Consider the following 2,207-nt stretch of genomic DNA (forward strand, 5'->3'; position numbering starts at 1 on the left):
CGGCACCTCCTATCAATATGCGCTTATAATTCTTTAGGTTAAACGTAATCGCTCATCACCTCGGGTTCTACACAGAACCGCTTACCTGCGCGGGCCCTGCACAGAACCGCTCATCCCCAAGGAGGAGGGCAAAGTCAGCATGACATCAAAATGATGTCAAAATGACTTCTAAAGTCAACGTAGGGGACCATTTTGACATCACGAAGACGTCAAAATGGTCCCCAATTTTGACCTTGAAGGTCATTTTGACGTCATTTTGATGTAATGTTGACTTTGCCTTCCTCCTTGGGTCTGCTCGTGGCCGGGGCGCTGGTTAGGTTATGTTGCCCCTCGTATTTACTATAATATCACCCAATATCGGAGGTTTTTACGGGCTATGGCAGTTTAAATATGATGTTCCAGTACAGACAAGAGAGCTTGTTGCATTTTTTGTTTCTAAATTGAAGCTCAGCACCTAGGAACATCCATTGAAATCTGGGAATCACCCGCCCGTATTTCAGAGAGATGAGCGGTTCTGAGTAGGACCCGCGCAGATGAGCGGTTCTGTTTAGAGCCCTTAGTAATGAGCGGGTCTGTGTGGACTAAAAACAAATAAGCGCATATTGATAGGAGGTACCGAAACGCTTCCTGTTGCGAAGTCGGTCTGATGGTGATGCCTGCCGAGTGACACGGGGAGCAGCCGAAAAAAAAAAAAACGTCTGTAAGGGAGGTGGGTTTAGATTGTGAAGGTGTCCTACAGTTATGCGCACTGGGAAGAAGTAGTCTACGGTAAGACTTTGCTTAGTCGTATAAAAGGGTGCTAAAAATGTGAGTGCCTTTAAAAAGGGAAAACCGGTCACAAATGCTCCAAGTTGGATCGTATTCGGCCATAGCATAGCTTTGTAAAGTCTGACATCTTAGGTGTCACTGGGAAGCACGTCTCCGTTTAGGCCATCAACCGATCACCACACTGTAAAGGGGCAATTTTCCCCCTCAAATTTTGGAACAAAATAATTATTGTCTATTTACATTTAGAGTGCACCCTAAATGCTCACCATGAATATTTCTCACCTGCGATGACGTCAGGGCTGATAGTTCAACTAAATAAGTGCTGGACACTTACTTGCTCCATGGGTTGTTTGTTTGATCGACTCACTTGCAACTCGTGTGTGCTCGTGTGCTTTTGCCAGCTGAACACTTTGAGATTCTCGCGATATGTTAGGTGCAGGTAGGTAGCGTTTTTAGAGGTGCATACCCATATATATGTACACTACAGCTATACGATCAAGCACGGTCACACACTGCGCGCGGTTACCCTGGCCGACTACCTCATCTCGTGGGCCTCGTTTGCACCCGTGTGGTTTGTGGACGGGTTCCCTCGTGCCTCGCTGCACCTGCACGGGCTGGCGCCCTGGACCCCAGCCTCCCAAACCACCCCTTGGAGGGGCTTCTGCCACGGCGACGAGGACGGTAACCGCAAGGGAGGGCGAATCCCTGTTCGTTCATTTCCTGTTGTGTGTTTTTGTGAGCGGCCCATTATTTTTGGGATGCGCATTATGGCTCGTTATGGCACTTCACACGTACTTCTGGAAACATGAAATTGAGGGGGGGATAAATGGACGATTTCCGAATTGGAGTCCGCCCGTTTTCTTCCCCAAGATGGAGACCCCAGTGGAGTGACGATTTCCTGATGGCAAAACGGCCCCGGGCCGGTAATTGTCTCACGCATCCTCAGCTCCTCTGGCGTCTGGAGGAAGTGACTCTGCGTTCTGAGCAAGCACTCGAAGCCTCCGCCCCGCCGTCTCGGGTTCCGACGCGGTCCAGAGACGGCCGGAGCCCGCGATTCGCGCGACTGTTTGTCGGGGAGCGCTGGTCAAACGGCGGGGCGCTGGGCGCGCTGGGCTGCGTCAGGCCGAGCGGAGCGGGCAGGGCAGATCGCTTTGGCGCCGCAGCGCCGCCGACCCAACCTGGATGCCAACCCCGCCGGCCGGGCCCTCCGGCGCCAGTGCGATGTCCTCTGAGGCGGGGCGTGGCGAGGCGGGGCGGGCGGGCGACGCCGGAGTGTCATTCCGAGAAATAGTCCAGGCCCAGACGGTCTGATAGAGCTCAGGCATTCACTGCTATCGCAGAAAGCTGCAGTGAGACCCGCTGCACCGCTGCACCGCTCGCGCTTCACAGGCTTGCGGTTCTTGGACGTTTCTGCTTGGCAATCGCTAGTCATGCATGCA

The sequence above is a fragment of the Frankliniella occidentalis genome, unplaced genomic scaffold (genome assembly GCF_000697945.3).
Source record: "Frankliniella occidentalis isolate FOCC.00 unplaced genomic scaffold, Focc_3.1 Scaffold11, whole genome shotgun sequence".
In the NCBI taxonomy this organism is placed as follows: Eukaryota; Metazoa; Arthropoda; class Insecta; order Thysanoptera; family Thripidae; genus Frankliniella; species Frankliniella occidentalis.